The 21,005-nt window shown below is 39.0% G+C and overlaps 1 protein-coding gene across 1 annotated transcript in view; it reads left to right on the plus strand.

The window, feature by feature from the left end:
• Positions 1-18,157: 18,157 nt before the first annotated feature.
• The window catches only part of mlphb (melanophilin b), a gene marked incomplete at its 3' end in the record, with an annotated part of 35,735 nt that continues 32,887 nt past the window's right edge, over positions 18,158-21,005 (plus strand). Inside the window, exon 1 of the mRNA XM_080038409.1 lies at positions 18,158-18,202. The remainder of the gene's footprint in view (positions 18,203-21,005) is intronic.

The raw sequence follows: 21,005 nt of genomic DNA on the forward strand, positions 1-21,005 counted from the left end.
TGTTTAAATCCGAGTTCAACCTTTAATTGCTTTTTAATGTCATTTAATGTCATTTATTTTACAGATCGTTCTCACTGCGAGAACGATCTGTAAAATAAATTAATCAATTCAGTAGCCCAATTTTCTGACAACATTCCACTCTCTCCTTATTTGCAGTATGAGTTTTTTTCGGCTCTCTGTTTTCTGCTGTTCTGTGATCATTCAGACTGACAAACTCTTGTGAAGTCAGCGAAGTCAGCTGCTCGCAATCAGTCCGTTAGTGTAAAGTTAGCGGCACAAGATCAGTCCAGTCTGTGCGGAAGCAGAGTCAAATGACGGCCAAACGCCCCCTCTTATGGGGACGCGCACAGAGCCTGAAGCTGAAACCCTCGTTCAACATAAGAGGTTGATAACTGCCTTCGTGATACCTGTTAGCTCTGAGCGAGGGTATGTGTTATGTTGAACCAGATCAAAAAAAGAGAGCCGGGCTCTGTTGAGTTTTCTTTGTAGTATACCCCTCTTGTCTATTCCCTTTATTTGTTGTCGGATCATTGTTGTGTAAGTGTGTGCTAATTGTGCTGTTGTTCATGTTCCTAGTTTTATGTTCCAGTTTCATGTTCTAGTATTCCTGTCTGTAATCGTACCTGGTTTTAAATGATCACATCCACGTTTGTCTGCAATTGGGTCCTGCTCCAGCTGTTGTCTACCCACCACCCTAACAGATGCTCTGTAAACTGGTATGTAAACAAAGGGGACCCACCGTAGCTAGCAACATCTCTGTTGTTTTGTTTGCGTAAACAAAGTATGAACTGGTTGCAGATCGTCAGGAGATATTCACTGATTTTGACAGTCATTTTGACAACAAGTATTCTCCAGAATTGCTTATTCCACCTTTTACATCAAAGCAGGAAGCGGGCAGTTAAACTAGATCCAAATATCCCTTCATTATTTCGGATACATGTCTTGCATATTTTCCCTGGTGAGTGAGCACTAACCCACTACAGACCCTTCAAAATCAAAACATTTCACAGTCACAGTGGGACAAAGACTAATAATTATATTGTCAGGTGATGTTTATGTCACGCTCACAGCTTTTAACAATTGCCTGAGATGTCAAGGCAGGGCAGAACTGACATCTGTAGTGAAGGGCTTCTTTGATGCATGCCACCAAGGTGACTTCATGTGGGTGGATTAAAGTGCAGACTGTTTCCTGTGATGCTTTCAAAGGCTGCCCTCACACTTCCCTCATTTATTAATGCCAGCTTTAGTAACACAGACAGGCATGCGACACAGCATAGATAACATTTGGACAACTATGGACATCCAAATCTTCTAGAGGATGTTTTGGGTTGGGTGTTGTAAAGTCAAAAGGTTCCTACAGTATGTGGAATTTATGAAAAGTCTAGGATTGTGTCATCAAGTCCTGTAAAACAGTGAACACACACTCGCTGTTTGTTTTATTTTCAAATAAAAGCATGAAACTCCCCTTCACACAACCAGAGTATTCAACCTGGTCTCTGGAAGTTGCTTTCCTTGCCTGCGAAGACATTACCATTAGGAACAAACTGTTCACTGGCCCGTTTGAGGAAAATGCATGTGTTGATTCCACCGACACACTTATTTCCATTGAAGCAGAGGCAAATAAATGGGTGGAGATGGACTGGCCTTACCTCACCCCAACTGTGTATGATGAGAAAAGTATTAATACTAACACTTATGTTAGATGCTCAACAGAAGAAGATGCAAATAGGGGATAATAACAGTAAACTGTCACACATTTGACCTTTTTAAAGGTCTCATCATAAGCTAATTTTCAGGATCAAAATTGCGATATGGGTTTCTATTAGAATCTGTTTCCATGGTGTTGTGTCCAAAAAAAACATTATATTTCTTACAGGGCCATTTCTAAATTGCCTCTTTTAGCCCAGCCTACCAAAAACCTCAATCTGCTCTTATTGGCCCTTAATCTAATTGCCACTTTGAATCTATCTGGGGTTGTGCTTATCACAGGTGGAGGTAATGCTAAATTAGGTTGGTAATGAAGGGGGCGTGGAGAAATCTGACTGTTTTGAATAGAGGTTATAAGAAAGGTGGAGGTGAAGAACTAGAGAAAAAGCTGTTTTTTCTCAGACTTTGGGAGTCTCTAGTCACACCGGGGACCCATATTGATGTTGAAATGAAAAGGTGCACTCTGCGTAATAGGTGACCTTTTTTAAAGAGGCCTTTTTAAATATCAGTTATTAGACTCTAGGGCTCTTAGTTTTCCAAACCAAGGAAAACAAGATTCATCCATGTCTTTGGTTTTTGGTTAAGGTTCACCCTGACCTTTAACAAACAGACCATTAAGAGCAAACTTGAATTAGTACAGATTAGTTCATTGGACTGTTTAGTTTATATCATTCTGCATCAGCGCTACTTGGACCCTCTTTGGAATATCCAATTCTGGTTATGACAAAACGTCCTGGAGCACTTTAATGCATCTTATGTGTATTTATGTTGAGTTAAGTGCTTTTGAAGAAATTACTGAATATGAGTTGTATTAGTTGAGAATGTAAACGGCAGTCATTTTATTAATTGTGGTGAAAAAGTAGAACAGAACTACTGAAAGAATTGTCTTCTACCATATATAATACAGTATTACTCAAGGGGATAAAGTTACCGTCAAGTCATAACCTTTCACTTACTTTTCAAATACACTTAGAAGTACCCAAGCACCGAAACACTCTGTTCCTATTCTTTTCAACCTCTGAGGACAATCCTCACATGTTGCAAACACTCGACCATGGTTTTATGATTTCTTGGATAAATGTATACTGCATCTCGAACATTTCACAACCAGCAGATGAGTTTAATTGTAGTTTCTCCAACATATTCACTTTCATAAAATCCTGTGGTTAGTCCGTTTTGCTTTCATACCGCAAACAAACTGTACCAGAGTCCGCTTTTAAATATGAAACTTCTTTTTATGTGGTCTCGGCCCGGTTGTTTTGTTCACTTCAGAGTTTGAGTGTTCGCTTACACACCAGCCCAAAAATGCACTGCACGTTAAGATATGACATAATGATTACTAGGCTAATGGACTGCCATTAGAACTCTGACCTGGTTTAAAATGGCACTGTGTAAAGTGAATTGGCGTTTTCAGAACAGATTTGGTAGAAATGAAATATAATTGTTTATCTACATAATATGAGCGGGGCGTTCCACCATGTTGCACTGCTATGTTTCTACAGTAGCAGTAACAGCCTTACGTGTTTTTACACTGTATACGGTGGGTGTTCTGGGGAAATGCACCAGTTGGAAAACTAAGTAGAAGTACTAATAAATAACTAGATACATTTTCACTTCATCACTTTATATTCTGGAAACTCTTGAGTTGGTGGTTGGTGATGCCATATTTAGTAATTATAGCTTATTGGCCTTGAAGGCCCCTGTATAGCTTTTGTAAATTCTCCGAACGGGAGGTTCAGATGTGAGAGTGTTTCAGTCTAGGACTTTCACATCTAGATGATGCCAAAATACTTCTACACACTGTACCTTTTATTGTAGGATGTAAAAACCAAATCCCAGAATTAAGGAATTTAGAGCAAAGTTATTGAGTTTTGAAACTACATAAGCAAATATATAATTTTTTTAATAAAAAGGTGTTATAAACCTAGCATTGTGCAGTGAAGCAAAGACAATACACACTACGCCAATGATGCACACTGTATTACATGAATGTGTGTATACTGACCTTCAGCAGGGATGAATTAACTATGTTCAGGATATGAGGTCAGATGCCAAATATTCTGTTTTTAACTGGGCCAGGTTCAAGAGTACGCTAGAGGTTTGCAGATAATTGAAATCAAAGCCGGTGACATGCCTGAAGAAGGGATCTGCTATTTTTCTCAAGCTGGATCATACAAGCTTTGTATGTGTCCCTTTTTAAGTCAGCTTAAAGTCTGCTTGTATGCTAAAAGTCATTAGCATACAACTCATCAAACCATTTCGTATTCCTGCAGATGGTACAATACTGAATGGCACATGTGCTGTACTTTCCACTTTCTGAATGACTTTGACTTAGTAACACCCAATGACTCATGAAACAAGCTTTTTTTAAATTAAACTTAAGGAACTTAAGCACAATGAAGGTAGTAATGCTAAAGCTGGATCAGTACATATTGCAACGTATTGCAAAAATAAAAAGAGACTAAAAATGTACAAAATCTCATTTCAAGTGTTTTAAAGGGGCCTTTTTAATAATGGAATCTATTATCCCTTGTGCTGTCAGGAGTGTGCACTATAAGCAGGCAGACGGGTTGGGACTTGAAGTTTCTTTGTTGTGTTTCCAGCAGGTGGCCATATCCAAAAACCCAAGCTACTGTTCATTTCCTGATGTGGGATAAATAGCGATCGCATCTGGACATACAAGCCGCGGCATCACTCTCAATATGAAACTTATCTAAAGACAATTCTGTTGAGCCCTGCTTTGAATAAGGGGCTAGAATATAGTCTTCATTCGTCCGGAGTAAAATGCTGAGTAATCGCTCCTCATTCGTTCAGAAAGCGTAGGAAGCTTTTTGCTGTTTGATGGGCGTTTTGAGTGTGCTGTTAGAGCAGTAATGTCCCCGCAACAGAGTTTTAAATGTTATTTATGAAAAAAATGTTAACTATATGAACTGAAATAATTGGGAGTACCAAGACAGACACTTTAATGCTGCTAATTAAAAACAGAATAACAAGTAGTTCAAACATAAAGTACATTTAGGGCCTAATGACTAATTGTCCTTTATGATTTGTATATTAATTAATATATTCTATGTTTACAAGTGCATATGTGAGCACATTTGAAGTGTAGTAATTGCATTTAACCTTGAATTCTTTTTTCTTTGTTGGGAACACAGCTACTGTGTTTGTGCAAAAATAGGGCAAATAATGGTGTGAAAGTTATTACTGTCTGGTCCTGACAGACCAACACACTCAATAAAACACGTAGACTACACTGGAGTTATTTACCAATTGAAACAACACACGCAAACCATTTTGGAAGAAAATGCGTGTGCTTTCTAAAGTCGCAGTGCGTTGAGCTCTCAGAGCCACCGTAGGTCTAGACATGAAACAGATTAACAGCATATTTCCCTTATCAAGACTTTCCACAGCCCTGGACAACCCCCCGTAGTTTATCTACCGATCATCTGATTAGTCACAAAGGCACAAAAAAGGAAATAGAGCCAACTTCCCGACACAAGACACACCCAAATAATCAAAATAAACTGCAAACATTTTCTGTCCTCTATAACCAACGCATGGCTGTCAGACCTCAGAAACATACTGTCGTAAAAATGACATTTTACAATTGGGGAATAAGAAACCCAGAATAAAATATTTTAATTATAATTTGTGTGGAACAGATGTTAATAAATCAAGCATTGCAATAAATAATAACAATTTCTATTATAAGCTTGGTTTCTGAAGGATAAAGCAAAGACAAATATGAAATTATTTATTTGATCTTGTTTTAGATTAACTTCATGGACATAGCAGAAATGTACATAACAAGGTTCAAATGGAAATACCTCTCACAACCAGATCTCATACTAAGTTCACCATGTTGCTGTTACTTAGAGCTGCTATCGCCATTAGGCAGGAGATGCAGAATTTTGCTTAGCTCATAGCTCTGAAAGATGCAACAGATGTGCACCAGAATAATGTGTGTGTGTGTGTGTGTGTGTGTGTGTGTGTGTGTGTGTGTGTGTGTGTGTGTGTGTGTGTGTGTGTGTGTGTGTGTGTGTGTGTGTGTGTGTGTGTGTGTGTGTGTGTGTGTGTGTGTGTGTGTGTGTGTGTGTGTGTGTGTGTGTGTTTAGGTGTTAAAGTCAACTGCTTTCAGATGACGTTGCTAGGGAGTGCAGGGCAGTTGAGGGGGAACAAACAAGATAAACGAATCTCTCCTGCCATAGGAATTTCTTGATAAATTAGCTTTGTTAACAATTTAATCTCGTTGTTTTGTCTCTTCAACTGTAGAATGTGCTTGTGAGTTTTAATTTGTGTGTATGTGCTGTACTCGAGCGCACAAGTTAGTTTGCTATCTTTGAGTAAACTAATTTAAGTTTAAACAACAAGTGAGGTCATATTTGGCATATTGGCTTGGCAGATCAGGGTTGAAAGTAGAATTATTATGATGACACTAAAAGTAAGGATCAAAGCGATTATTGTTATAACAGTATTGAAACTCTGACTTTGGATACTTGTTATCTAAATTATCTCTTTTTAAACTCCGTTAGCTTCAAAATAAATACTCAAATGGTTTTAGGAAGTCCTGGATTAAGTCAAGCTCGATGTTCTGAATTAGACCCAAATGTAAAGTGGACTTCATATGCAGTCAACTAAGATGGGAAATGGCAGGCAATAGGCTGCTTTACGACATTGATGGTGACAGGGTCTTGAAATACTTTCAACTTGCTTCACATTCATGGGCAAGTGAAGTTGAATTTCATTTAAGATCCCACTCTTGGTCCAGCACAGTAACTTCATGGAGTCTCTGCTGGTTGACTGGCAACTAAATAGTGAAGACAAGCCTCCACTAGGTCACTGCAGCCAATACATAGTCTGCTACATAGTGCCACTTAACAATGCAACATGTGCGTCACAATACTATTACTGTTTTAAACATGAGATATTTGATAATGATTAAGCTTTCAAGACACTTCTAGGCAGATTTTGTTTCCTCATTTGCATTCTTGTGTTAAGCTAAACGGCTGCTAGATATTTCTTCATATTTAGGCTACCATACAGATATTGGAGTGGCATTGATCCTGTTAATATTTGAATTGCATCCATCAATTTGGCTAACTTTAATTTCATCATGGTCCTCACAAGTATAGGTATACAAACGTGTGTGTGAAGCTGTCAAGTGTTGCAGCAAGTTTATGCCCAAGTTCCACACTCTACTGTATGTGTGTCTGTTTGTCTGTGTTTGGGTGTTTTGGGCCAGTTTTGTGTGTTTGCGTGTCTGTGTGTGAGGCGTTGCTATGGGACAAACCCCAGAAACAAGGCAAAAAAATATATACACAGACCATTTCCTCTGCAGGAAGATGAGCCCCGGTCCCTAAACGCTGCCGAAAGACTTGACATTCTCTTGTAGATGTGCTCATCACATTTTGCATCTGTTTAGTCTGATATCCTCCCAAAAGCTGTGTGCATTAGTTGTGTTACTTTAGATTAGCAGTGACGACAAGGCGAAGAGGCTTTTTTTTCTTGGCTCGTCATCTCGAACTTCAAAGCTCAGCATTTCAACAACCTAAGGAAGTTAGAGAGACAGACACTGAAACATGTAATCATTACTAGGGTTGACGGAAGAAATAAAACAGCCTTTGATTTAGCCATTGCAGCACAATAGCTGCAATAGCTGGCTCCCACCACCCTCTGTGTTTAGGTTTTAATGACTTTTAAACAGGCATCTTGTTATGTTTGTGGAATAAACAATGGAAGCCATAATGGGAAAAACGTGGAGGGTTTTGGATAAAGTAAATAATCCATTATCTGCACTGAGCTGTTAACCATTTATGAAGTGAATAATCGTAAGTTCAATTTTAGCCGTAGAGTATGATCAAAGAAAAAAGGACAGAGCTTACCACTGAGAACTTAACTGTTCAAAAACAGAGCATACTATATAATGTAAAACATCGACTGTATATCTTTATTTTAGCATAGGTGATTATGTTTGCCCATATTTTGACACACTCTAGGGTAGAAATGGTGGAGTTCTGAAAGACAAAAAGATGAAGCAGGCAGCCTGGCCAAGAGAAAAAATGTTTTAGGCCCACGAGGAGTTATAAAATGGAAATGTGTTGCGCACATGAGGAGCACAGCTGCATACCATCCACCAGCGAATCCCATTTCCTTTGATTCCCCTCACTCTTATCCTGATTAAACACTGACATTCTGAAATGACACCACACAGTCCAGATGATCCACACTGGTGGAAATCCCACTGACGTGGCTTTTCAGTTTCATACCTGGATCTTCAGCCGGCCTGTTGCTGACACTGTAAAGTTATACACACTTAAAGTGAAAAGCACAGTTAACTTTAGTACTACAGTTGAGTTGAACCATTGCTTTTGTTGTGGTGATTTCAAACAAGTCTTTGACATGTGTTATTTAGAATATTTTAATGAGATAAATAAAACACTTTATTTGTCCATTCACACAGAAATGTATTAAGTATCACAAGATCCTATAATACAAATTATGAAGCATATCATCTCCGTCTCTCCAAAACTGTATATTAAAACCACCATGTTAATCTCATTTTAGCATGTAAGCAAGGTTACGTTTCGTTATACTGATGCTGATTTGGAATAGCATTTGTTTTGCAGATAGCCTTTTTAAAGTGATTGCAGCAACCCCATGTAGCACTTGCACTGTATGGTTGGAAGTTTGAAACATACTATAGACACTATTTAGAATAACTGTATTACTTCCATATTGAATGTTCAATAACAATGCATGTACTGTATGCTAAACAGAACGGCAACAGAAAGTGAAGCCAGTATTCAAAATAAAAAGACGTACAACATGCAAACCGCCAAATGCGAAGGAATGAGTCATCTCCCGCCAAGTGTCATTACTCAATTATTTCTCTTTGAAATGCATTCACATGGCTCCACAGTATTTTTTTAAACAAACCGCTTTGAGCTCACTAACATGGCCAGTCACGTGATGCACACATATTTCCATAACCATTTTGGGTTTGGAAAGCCCTTCTGGAAATATTCCTCTTAGTTTTTCCCATAGTGAACCTCGGGCCCCTGTTACACCTCTTGTTACATGAAAACGATGGAGTTTGCTGACCACGCCCTCTTACCACACCACCCACTCAATCCCACTGGGAGGTAAGCTCCAAAATAAAAACAGTTACTGTAAATTTGTAACTGAAAAAAACAATCCCACACAGTTATCTTGTGGACTACTTAAGTTCTGTAGAATCAGTGTTATCAGTTCCCAACAGTTCCCCATTGGGATATGTAGGTAATTGTTACTGATAAAAAAAATAAGATAATCTGATAACATACAAACCTAGTTTTTTTTAAAAGCTTTCAGCACATGTCTACTCTGCAATAAAAAGTAGCTGCCGTTTCTTTGGCTCCCTGGCGTCCCCACAAAGAAGGCAGGGACTGAATGTCTTTCCAGCACTTAACTGTTGCTGTAACTTGCTTCTGGTGGATCACATCTCCCTCTTGCCCTGCCAAGTGCAGCCGCACAGCACCCCCCACCCACCCCCCTCCTCTGGGGCTTCTCTGACTCACCAATCCAACCGAACAATGCCCACCATTGAACTCTCAATGGATGTCTTTAATTGGCAGCTGGAATCTATTAATGTCGCAGCTATAGTCGCCATGGCTACCCCACAATAAATTGACATACGTATATAAATTCATGAATTAGAATGCATTTTCAGCTGGATTCTAAATGGAAACGTGGGCTCTCACTCTGTCTCGTTGTCCTGAATAGGCCCTTCCAAGTAGCAGGATGTTTACGGGCTGAGTCACAGTACAGTCGCCTTTTCCACCCTTAGTCCATGAGTGGTATTTACCTTGAGAAGTTATAATTTCCATGATTTGGATAAAATGAGTTGGCCTGCTTGACATCTGGGACTCATTTGTGCTCATCAGGCTTATAGTTTTGTTCCACCGTCGCTCTTAACGACGAGCACAGTGCTGACAGTGTTTGATGCTATGGAGACAGGGATAATGGGAGATTAGATTAGAGACGATAAGATAAGTATTTAATGCGGATATGTTTCAAATTGATATTTATGCAAATCTGCAGCCTTCTACACTTATGTAACCTCCATGTGATTTCGCTAATGTGCTGAATATGCTTCATGTAACTTTTGCTTCAAATCACATTAAAGTTGAGGTGGACACGGATCCAGCTGTTCCCAAATGGACATCATTTTCAGCCAAACATGACTGATTTTAAACATGCATCCAACTCACTGTCTTAGCTCAAAAGGTATCTAACAACCCGTACCATGTAATCATGAAAAGCCTTGACTACATAGCCAAGCGTACAGTGTGGTAGAGGGGACGTAGCCAAGAATCTGACAGAGTGGAATAATGTTTAAGACTTTGAATGTTCTGCTTTACAGGTTCACTTGGGGGAGCAGCTGTTACGTAATGGCAAAGGCACGACAAACGCTTCAGCATGGGAGGAAAGCAAACAGCAGCAGTCTCAAGGCATGGATTTCTATATTCCAGAGCTGCATTTACAGTTACACTCGGTAGTGTATTTAACATAAAACAGCTACTTATGGATGCTAATTTGTCTGCAGGTCACAGGGTCACAGCCAAACAGGTATAAGTTAAGTTCACTGATTGAATCTTAGCTCCACTGCGTCATAATAGTGATGTTTCCTAATTGTGGTCACTGTACATCAATTACACAAAGACATCTTATTTAGTGTTTGTCCTCTGTTCTTCACCATCCTCTGTACATTCTCTCCAGATGTGTTCTGTTACTATTCAAATGCTTCTTCTTTTTTTGTCATCATCCTTTCTTGTGTGAACTCAAAAATGTGCAACTGTAATTATTCCATGTGGCTCGATAGGAAATGAATTAAGTAGCTTATGCTTCAAAGGCTCTCCAGGAAACCTTATTTTCTTCCCAGTGACCTATCCTTTAAATGAAAAGTTCAAATTGTTTTACTTTAAGCTTTACAACATCACTAAATGTTCCTGTGTGCTTGTGGGGACTTCTTTGTACATCACGTTATGTTGCGCTCTATATTTTTTACACTTGGTCATCTTAGAATCAAACACATACTGTACATGTCAAAGGCACTTCCTAGTTTCTTTCCAGTATGTATGTATTTGATTTTTAATATAACATAATGTCGAAACATATACAGTAGAGTGCAACATAACGTGGTCAATAAACCAGTCCCAAAGTCCCAACAAGCACACAGAAGTTTTTAGTGACTACCAGTATTTGATTACATGAACGGCTTCTGTTGCCTTTTCTTGAGCCAGAGAGTGTGTCAAAAAGCTAAAAATGTATGCACATACTGTAGACATAAAATCCACTCCATTTTTAGAGTTTACATTTTTTCACAGTAAAACACAACATTTGCTCATGTGCTTAGTCTTATAATGCCGACCTACTGAGAATCAAAACCATAACCCTAACCATCAAAGCGTTGTACTATTAAAGCAAGCTCAAGCTTATTATTTTGGTTATCTGGTTGAGGAGACAAAGATATACAGTATACCTGGAAAGGTGGCAGATCATAACTTTTGGACTCCAAGGGGATAATGTCCAATTGTGTCTGCTGGATGTGATAGTAGTTGACTATTTCTACTGCCTGCTGATCCGGCAGCCATTACTGATTGATATGAAGGCTTATTGCTTAGAGGTTGTTTTTGACTGCCCACTACAGGACAGAGAGAGAGTGGCTGCCAAATATAAGCAACTTCCCCTGAGACAATTTAGTTGAAAAGTCAATGGTCACCAGCTATACAGCCAATTAATTACATTTTCTTTCATTTATATTGTTAGTCTTTGTCCTAGAACAGGGGTGTCAAACTCTGGCCCGCGGGCCAAATCTGGCCCGTTTCAATATTTAATCTGGCCCGCGAACCAATTCGGCAATTCCATTCAATTTGGCCCGCAAAAAAAAAAAAAAAAAAAAAAAAAAAAAAAAAAAAAAAAAAAAAAAAAAAAAAAATATATAGGCCTATCATGATTTTTTTTTTTTTTTTTTTTTTTTCCTTCTCTCATGTGGAGCCTGTGCCATATTGGCACGTCGCACACGCTCCCAACCGTTAGGACACTCGCATAGCTTACCACTAGGAATGTCTGCTGAAAGTTCCACAGCTCAGGATTTTAAGCCATGAATTGATGAATTTGCATTGAAGAAAATATGTCAGTTTTCTAATGGCTGTACATAGGCCAATCTATGTGGCTAAATAGCATGCTAATATGATGATTGATTGTGTCAACTGTCTAAGGATGAATGCTAACATTATCTGGTTTCTAACTTTTGCCTGAAGTTACAATATAGCTCACTAACTAACGTTAGATACCCGCTGATAGCCCACCCCTTTTGTTTCCAATGGTGGCTTTGCATTTCATTACCAATGTAAAGTGTCATAAATAGTTAACACTGGTGCTGGGTCATGATTCCTATACAAAAATAAGATTTAAAAGCGTGATATGTTTTGAATGTGCAGAAAGTTTTGAAAAATCCAAGAGAAAACATATTGTGGCTCAATCCAGAATGCCTGAGAGCCTTACTGCATTATAGTCCTTTATAATTGTTTCACCAGGAACCTGAATGTTGTATTTTCCTTTACAAAAATAAAGACATTTCCACAATAAATTGACGCAGAAAAGGCACAGAAAACCAACACAGAAAAATCCACCAGAATACAGGAAATTAAGTGTTTGACGCACAAAAATTTCTGGGGGAGCACCCCCATACCCCCCACATATAATTTGTCCCCCAAAATATGTAAACAAAATCTAGCCTATGCCTCGTATGTCTGGCCCTTCGTGTGATTATCATGTCGTAATTCGGCCCTTTGTGAAAATGAGTTTGACACCCCTGTCCTAGAACTATAACCTGAACTCCCAAAGGCCCTCTGAACAATGTTAGAGATCATTCTGGGTAATTAGGACTGCAATCTAATTTTTCAAGGTTTGGTCATACTTCATATTGCACGTTTAACATTATACTCATCATTGTACTGCTGGGATCTTGAAATGTGGTGTCAACATTAAAAAGTCCCCCAGGGCATGCAATTAAACCATTCATACATTCTATAGACCACTTAAACCCAAAGTGAGTGCACCAATAGTAGTAGTTGGTCAAAGTTGAACTAGAAAGTCAGTCTATGGGTGACAGATTGGTTTTCTCCTCCAAATGGATTTAGCCAACCTGGGTTTACAAATATATAATATATATGTTTGCAATGTTGTCATATTCTAATCCTCAGCTATTAGCAAATATAAGATCAAGTGCCATCAAAAAGTCTTAGGGCCCATAACAGCGTGATTTGTATGCTCTTTTTCTTTATTTTCTTTTATCAAATACATTGTGTCAGACATGGAGACATTTTTCCATGTTCTCCATGCCTGTTCAGTGGAACTCCCTTTATCCATGACTCAGCAGGATAAATAACTCCCATTTACGGCCTGTGCAGAATGCTGCTGCCAGCCTGTTTACACTCTCTAATAGATGAGACCTTCCTACTCCAATCCTTGTCACCATCACTGCAAGAGATATTTCTAGCTGCACCCTTTCACCAGAAAACCCGGAAAGAATGTCATAACGCAGACAGTTGTTTCCCCCAGTAACCCCATGCTTTTGTAGAAATGATTGGAGTGAACAGTGGACCCTGAGTACGCTCAGTGATACAAAGTGTAGTGGTTTTGTTCAGATTTTTTAATATCTGTCCTGCTGCCTGCAAATGACTAAATCAACTAAAGGGCAGTGTAGGTTCATATAGGTAGGTTCTATATTTCATATAGTCTAAGTAATTACGTATGGTAAGAATTCCCCATAACTCTTTCTTCTTCCTGTCATTCTTGCTAAAATTGCATTAAACATGTCTATCTCGTGAGTCCACTAGTTTGAGAAAGTGTGAAAAGCATGGTGAAATTTTTTGGGGGAAATACTCATATGCTTGATGAGAAGACCATGCCACTAAATTTGAACGCCAAATAGGCCTATAGCATACAGCTAGCAGTAAGGTAGCGTTGTTTATTGAGATTGGAAACCGGAGGAAACGATTAGCCTTTTTATTTCCAAAGCTAACAACATCCTCCTTTCAGCATCACTAAAGTTCACTTATTAACATGTTTGATGTTTGATTAATCTATACAAAAACCGGTAGAGCCTTTAAGCTCGACTAAGCTAACGGGATGCCTGCCATTTATGAAGTGAACAGACATGAGTGGCATCAACTGAGGTCATGATTAAAAGAAACCAAAATTGACCAGCAAACATCAAACACACATGTCCCGAGTTTTTGCTCCACACAGATGCAGATTTCAAATTCTTGCAGCTGCTTTATGATTTGACCATAACCGTTATTGGCCATTTTCTGGAATGACTAATACTCAGTCAGTCTTTGGTTATGTGGGCTTATGCATGGAATGTTTAAACATGTTTTTTTTTGCACTTAGAATAGTTTTTTTCCTCTTTTGTATGGAACCTATGACACTCTGTAAAAGACTTGTGTGCTGCAGCACTAAATCTTTCTCTATAAGCCGTTGTTATTTGGTCCAAATAGCTTTCACATAAGAAAAAAAGGCATTGACGTCCAGCAGTGTCCAGCTGGATGTGTGAAAGGAAACTTTTCCAGCCTAAAGCCTCCCAACGTTTTAAAATGGGGGATTCCCATGAAACAATTGGCTCTATAATCCCCATTAGAGAGCACACAAAGGACCTTTGACTATACATTTGATATCCTTCTTCCAGTCCACAGACTTACTTTTAAGTAAGATTAAAGCACAAAGTAACAATATAAAAAGTCAGTGTCCACAACATTGCTGCCAATGGTGTAACCAGTGTACACCTACTATGTGATCATATGTCTTGACAATCGTCAGAATTATGACAAAACCACAAATGCAGGCCCTCTGCATTGAACAAAATATGTTCTGGACTGTTTTGGCTCTTTCAAAAAAAAAATTGCGTCAGGGAAATTTGACAATTACCGTCTGTTTTGGCTTCATCAGTCCATTGTGCTGAAAACATCTTCCTGTTTTCCTTGGGTTACCGGCAAGGAGGGCAAAAACTCAAATGATAAAACCATGAAGAAATAATCATCAGGCCCATATTAAAGTGAATGTATATACTGTTTTAACACCATAAACTAGACATAAACCTGGTCAAAGACCAAAGGAACCAGTACTGAAGACCAATGTGAGTGACAGATGACCTGGCAGAGAGTGGAGCCTGACTGAGCCTGTTTTATATCAGCAACAGGTGAGTGTGGCTTGATTGCTGAATGTCTTGCATGTATGGGTAATGAGCAGCATTCGACTCCGCCCAGCTTTCAACGCATACAGACTCACAAGATAGACATGACAACAGATGGAGAAATGAGGAAATGAAAACCAATGGTGGTTTTCCACTAAATGGTAAGGGCTCTATACTCAGCCTTTCGGTTTTCCACTGTGTAAAAGTACCTTGTACCTAAATGTTTAGTCCCTACACCGTTGAATGGAAAAGTCCCTGTCATGCTAAAGGGCCTTATCTCACAGTAGAAAGGGGAAAAAATCAGGGCAGTATGCAGACTATTTGGAGTTTAAATCCAGATGACTTCCTGTAGTCCCCTACAAAGCCCCAGAAGGGTCACAGATGGAATTATTTTTTTTAACTAGTTTTGCTTTCCCTTGCATAGAGCTTCATTCACTCTGCAGATTGTGGACCAGCCTCATAAGCAATCTGAAAACCCACTAGTACACAACCCTACGGGGACGACAGTCATACATGTCTAAAGTGACTTCTGATTTTTTTTTTCATACTTGAGAGAGAAAAAAACACTACATTTCCACCTTTACCTGGTCACCCAGCTTTCTGCGTACCATGGCACTTAAAAATGTTACAACATGTGTTTTCACACACCCTAGAGGTTGTACTTGAAGCTAATTGATAATTTATGGTGTTATTAATTGTAGGCTCATACATGTAACTCTTTACTATTGGTGGCTTGAGCAAACAGGATGGTGACAAACATGCAGAATAAGTACAAGAATGGGTTAAGGATTCCTCTGGCCTAAAGTTGCCTTAAATAGCACAGGAGAAGTGAAAATCAAACAGGCAAGCCTGTTGATCAAGTGCTGTCCAGGATTTTCATTTATACAAAAATGCTTGTTTACACTGGGTGTTATCCAAGATAAAATGGGAGGGATTCAATGCTAACTCACACGTGAAGATAACTGCAGGAACTGACTGTACTGAAGCCAAGCCGTTGGTGTAGTTGTTTTTTGTTTAAGAAGGATTTCCACTTACCATAAATCTTAAATGTCTTTAGAATATCATCAACTGCTGTAATGCAACATGTGTGATTTTTCCAAATGTTGATTAATATGTATTTGATGGTAGCACTTCAGAAAATAAAAAATCCTAAATTGTAGAAACTGTGTTTATATGAGAGGCACAAACTGTGGTACAGTGGTTGCTTGGGTGTTAAATGTGACTATTCAATATTCTATTGAGAATTTTGAGTGTAAAGGCCAGGACACACCGGCCCGATAATCGCCGTCGTAGAGTCGGGAGGGGGCGGGGACACGAATCTGTTTGGTGTGTGCCGTGAAATCGGTCGTCGTAGATGTCGGGCCGTCTTTCAGTTGGAGCAATTTGATTTGTGGAGGGCTAGCGAATCAGTGAAGCCCGGAAGTGAGGCGGGTAGCACAAACAGCTAACAACAGTTAGCCATCGTTTTAATGTGTTTGTTTGTTTCGTTCAGCGAGTACTCACATGCATCAACCCTTGTTGACTGCTCGACACCATGCTTGACACTCTCTGCTAAAAATGGTGCTCTTTATGGTCCATAAATATAAATGCGTATTTCTATCTATGTTTATGGTCTAGAGAGCCGTCCCATCATTTCCGGCTTCCGTATTTTTTCGGGCCACAATACAGATTAGCGCCGCCTGCTGTTATGGAGACATTACGTCCCGCGCAAGCGCAGAGCGTACGGAAAGTCAGCAGTCGGTTTGGTGTGTTCTTTGCACTTTTTCGGCCGCGACGGGAAGACTGGAGCTGCCTGAATCGGCAGTCTCCATTTTCGGGTAGTCGGACTGGTGTGTCTTGGCCTTTACTCTTCTGAATGCATTGTTAGTATCCCTCAGGTTAAACCAAGGTGTTGGCTCAATTTTTCTTGAAGGTTAAAACCAGCATCATTTACAACCATGTTTTCTACCTTGCAGTCTTTCCTGTGTTGGCAGATTGATGGGTATCATGGCCTGTTTCCGTTTATAGATCAGTGGAATAGTGTGGATTCAACGAATGTGAATGTAGTGTGCAGTAGAACAAATAAATGGAGTTAGGCCTTATCTTTGGCGCTTATAGTGATCCAAAGAGCAGCTTTTCAGCCTTAAAATTATATACAATTAATCAATATACAGTACCTGTAAGTCTAAATAAAAATAACTTATGTAAGAATTAATTCAGCACAATGTAATACACCTACAAAACGTAGTTTATATACTGTGTTCATGTTTTTATTTCCTCCACATGAAGATGGCAGGCCCTGGTGGTTGAGCAAACAAGAGAATTTAATCGCTGGACAGGATACATGGCTTAATTCATCTTCCCGGGGAACAAATCATTGAGGAAGGAAATGGGAGCAAATCCTTTATGGTCACGAGAGGAAACTTAGATGAATAAAACTACGAACCAAAAAATCGCAATTGAGCCATTGTTTTTCACATTCATATGTTTTCTTTCTTTTGTTCATTTTCATTGCATCTCTGCTTTCACATCACATTAGAGTAAGTTGTAATGATCGTGACACATTCAAGCACTTTTCCCCCAAGTTGTGATTCCATGTGTAAATGTTTGGCTTTATCAGTGTAACCTGATTCCTCTCAGAGGAAGAATGTTGACCTGCCCACTGTGCAAATAGCATTTTAACAACTATATTCTGCGTCTAAGTAGCCTTAAACCAACATTGCATCAATTATTAATAGAGATACAGATTTTGAGAAGGCTCTGTGTTTCTTTGCTGCTGCTGTAACATTGACCTCGGCTTCCAATGTTTTTCAGATGAATCCAGCAAAACAAGTAAAGTATTTATAAAGAGGTGTCACTTGTCAGTTATTAGCTCATAGGTCATGCATTACCACTCTCTTCTATCCATGACATGTGACTGGAGGCTGAGACCCAACTGGCCTCTACATAACCCCATGATCACTGCAAACCCACCCAAAATGATGTGTTTACCATAAATCAGACATTTCCCAAGGTATATGCAAATCAATAGCACTTACAATAGATTAAAAACCCCACTCACAGTGAGGCCCTACAGGGAACCAAAGCAGGTTGCCAGACCTTTTGAAGTAAAGTCAAGGAAGGCGGAGAGGAGGCTTGTCTCCCAGCCTTTTTCTTCCTCCTGGTTAACTAGACATGTGATTAGCATTGCTGTCTGCTACTTAGTTTGCCCTGCAGTCAGCCTAGTCTGCCTTCAGAGGGAATACTGCCTGCAGGCTACTCCTTCAACGCCAAGGTAAAGTAAGTCATATTTACATACGTTGATTTCCTCACGATGTTAAAGATAAAAGGACGTGTTAATGGCAAAATGTGTTTACCTCTGAGATGTAAATTCGATTAGCTATTACTTCTTTTTTGTGATTTGTGTTACTTCAACTGTCAGTGGGAGACAATTTGGCTCAATTCATGTTTGAAAGAGTTCCAACTTGTTTTTTGAAAGGCAATTTGTGTGTTTTGTAGTTTTTGACGCAAAAGCCGGATACTCTTTGTCGACTTTCTTAGACCTACTGAAATGCAGCCACAGTTGCGGTATTCTAACTCCATATAAGAGCATTTAAATTGGTTTGAGTTGTGGGGGGAAAGTAGAATGTATCGTTTATCTGTAATGTTCTCTTACTGGTAAAACTATGCCGGGTTTGTGTAAATCCATGAATGTTATCAGGCCTAACATATATTTTGCTAACACAAGGAGTCCTTAAATGTGCACCTGTTGAGCTGTGTGCATCAACCCGCAAATTGAATACAGAAAATCCTTTGGCGAGCACTCACCATGCAATTACGATTTTACTGGCTTAGGCTTGAAGATTTAAAATACTGTAGGGATCATTATGATGACATTTTAAAGTTCATGTATTATAACACTTCATTAATACAACAGAGTAAAATACCATGTTGCGCACACCCGCTAAGCAAATACATACATAGTTCTGTGGTGACTCAAGTGGAATAACTCAACTGTGGGAAAGTTGTAAGAAATATGTTATATATCCGGATGAGTACAATGTTCTATTCAGATGCTACCATTTAGATGTGACTTGTTGCTCTGTTACACTTCCTCGCTTGTTTTAGAGGCAGAAATTAGATTAGGCTAGATTAGTCTTTTTTTTAACATGGCCTGTGGAAAACAAGACAATTATGTGATGTTCTTGAGCATTCCTTTACATCTCCCTGGATATGTTGGCTTGTTTACATGCAATACATTGAGCGGTATTGGTTGTGTGTGTGTGTGTGTGTGTGTGTGTGTGTGTGTGTGTGTGTGTGTGTGTGTGTGTGTGTGTGTGTGCATCGTTCCGTCAGTCTGATTGGAGTTGCATCGTCCTCTGAAACCAATGTGTTATGAAACTGCACCATGTGAATTTTTTGCGCAGGCTCCACTTAACTCCCCCATATCACAGGACGGATTCATGTGGCAGAAAGGTTTTAAGCATCTAATCTAGACTAATGCTCCAAGTCACTGACCCATTAATCAATATTATTATTCTGGTCTTTTTTGTTTTGAAAAAAATCTGCAGTCCAAAAAGCTGACACAAGTTTTGTCGAAAATTGTAAATTAAGGCAATGGCTCATTACTAACCACTAGATAATGACTTGGAAACACAAGAACGCTAAATTGTATTTACAGTAGTGCTCTCATTTAAAAAATTATAATATTGGCCAATGTTTAAGTTTTTCTGACCTAACACCTGCACTTATAAAAGTAGTTAATGTCTTCTCTTAAAGGTGTAATGGGTATTGGTGTTATCAGAACAGACTTGGTAGAAATGGAATATAATAATATAATGTTCAAAAGTATCTTTTAACTAGTGTAAAATCACTCAAAAAAAAAAAATTCTTACCTTACAATGAGCGTTTTATATCTACAAAGGAACGGGACACACTGGCATGTTTCTACAGTAGCACAGAACGGACAAACTTTATGCCCTTGAGCGTTTTCATTTGGGTGTCATGGGGAAATGCACCTGTTGGAAGATGAAGAAGAAGTACCAAAATATAAATAACTAAATACTTGTTTACCTCATCACTTGCTCTTGTGGGAAGACTTGAGGCAGTGGTTGATGATGCTATCTTTAATAACTAGCTTCTTGTCCTTGAAGGTCACCGTAGCTTCTGTACATTCTCTAAACAGGAGGGGTATAGACGGAACATTGCAATCTAGAACTTCCATGACTAGATGACGCTTAAATATTTTATTTTACAAACTGTACCTTTTAAATCGCAAGGGTAAAAGAAGTGTGACCCCCAAACCAAGAAGTTTTACTTTTGTAGAGCAGGCAGATGAAAAAACAATTGTATACTACAAAGTATTTTAGGAACATCTAGGTTTTACCTCTATAAGGTCCATGGTTGTGCTGGGAGACACTGGCAAATAACATATTATAAGCAACTAATGGATCATTGACGTTCATAAAACCAGTGTTTAAAGCTGCAGTGAGATTCCTTTATGGGTCAAATAACTAAGTGGTGTTAAAGGGTTTCTCTATGGATAATTTTTGCATATTTCTGCTCAATATGTTGGTGACTTCACTGTTTTTATTTTTACTCTCATAGTGTTATTTTTGGCCTCAGCAGGAAGCTGCTATCAGAGAAAAACTCTAAAAACTCCACTGTACATGTTAGAGACCATCTGGTGAACATAGGGGAGCATTTAGCAGCTAATGAGACAGATATTTCTCCTGGGAGTTAGAAGAGAACAAAGACAGACAAGCTTAAAGAGAGTGGACATTTAACTAGCTTCATCACAGACAAACAGAAAAAACGACTCCAAACGAATGATAATGTTGCTCCGCATTTGATGGAGGTGCACATATACGAATGTTTGCAAACATCTTCCTAATATCAACTTGAAAGGTGATGATAACTGAAGCCCATCTATCGAGAAAGGAAAACAAGAAGACAGTAACGACTTCCAAACCAAATCTCCCTTAATGAGGTGAAACTATTTTCTAGCTCGCGAATTGTAACTACTGGACAATTGGAAGAGCTGTGAAGTCTGTTGAAGAGGTCAAGAGGGAACACATAATTTGCTTATCTTTCTGGAACATGT

Source organism: Ammodytes marinus, assembly GCF_949987685.1.
Source record: "Ammodytes marinus genome assembly, chromosome: 12".
NCBI lineage: Eukaryota > Metazoa > Chordata > Actinopteri > Uranoscopiformes > Ammodytidae > Ammodytes > Ammodytes marinus.